Source organism: Meleagris gallopavo, chromosome 1, assembly GCF_000146605.3.
Source record: "Meleagris gallopavo isolate NT-WF06-2002-E0010 breed Aviagen turkey brand Nicholas breeding stock chromosome 1, Turkey_5.1, whole genome shotgun sequence".
In the NCBI taxonomy this organism is placed as follows: Eukaryota; Metazoa; Chordata; class Aves; order Galliformes; family Phasianidae; genus Meleagris; species Meleagris gallopavo.
In genome coordinates this window covers 140100664-140101970 of record NC_015011.2, presented here as the reverse complement: position 1 = coordinate 140101970, position 1307 = coordinate 140100664, and positions in this window count along the sequence as shown.

The window sequence follows — 1307 nt, the reverse complement described above, 5'->3', positions numbered from 1 at the left end:
TTAAGGTTTTAATAATGTATTGGATTGAATTTTTAATTTAAAATATTTAAGTGAAAAGCACTTCTGTGTCTTATAAAAGTGGTAATCATGAACACTGAAGTTACACAAACCATTGTTTTAGTTCAGCTCCAACTGTTTCCATCAGTGATATTTATGCATTTATGTACCTACTGGTAGTGCATTTGGTGAAAAATGTCATGTATTGCTTAAAAGGAATAATAATAGGCATGGAAATATTTTAATTCTTGTAATAAACATTTTACTAGAAGAAAAGTTTCGTATTAAAAAAAATAATTTCTATGTTAGATGCAGATCTTTCAGTTTTACTTTTAGAAGGTGATATTAGAAGATTCATATACTGTAATTTATAATCTGTTGATATTTTTCCATCCATTGGTTCTAAAATTGCCAGAATCAGGCTTTATTTTTCCAGTTAGGTTATCATTGTTAGTAATTTTTAAACTTTCTAATGGCAGGAAGAACAGGTATACTCTCCTCGTTTATTTATTTATATATATTTTTGTATTTATTTATTTTAAATACAATTGTATTATGGAAATAATAACTGAAAATAACGATGAATAAATATTACAATCTTCATACAACTTCTGCTTAAGTTCTATAGGAATTTGTTTGAAAATCCATACTTTCCTTTTAAGAGTACTCCACAAAATGGATCTGATTAAAGATCTGAGCGTTTTAGTGTTTGTATAAAGAAAACTCACACCTGTAGGAAATTTGCCACACTGATTGTAGGAAAGAGTTTAGCTGAAGGAAATAAGTTCATTACATGCACTAAATGAGGCACTTTTCAGTTATCTTTCTTGTTAAATGCCTAAGTAGGGCTTAATTAATGCATGTTAGTTTGAAAATGTTAATGCAATATCTCTTCTTTCAACATTATAAGACTTCTGCAGTCTTTGATATTACTCTGTCTCACCTGTAGTGGTGAGTTTAGCATCTCTTCCAACGCTAACTAGTAGTGAGCATAGGGGGAAATAAGGTGACTGGTGCCTGGTCTTTGTGAGGAAACCAAAAGTGAGGGGGAACTGAAAGAGGAGATGGATACAATACTAGATTGAATGTGGATGCCCCAACCCTGGAGGTGTTTAAGACTAGGTTGGATGGGGCCTTCTGCAATCTGATCTAGGATCTCGCTGTCTGTGGCAGGGGGGGTTAGAACTTGATGACATTTGAGGTCTCTTTCAAAAAACATGTAAATCTGCTGAAAGATTTAATGTACACAATATGAAAGCAACCTTTATTTTTTTTTCTTGCTTCTTTTGGCTGGTTATGACAGAATGGTA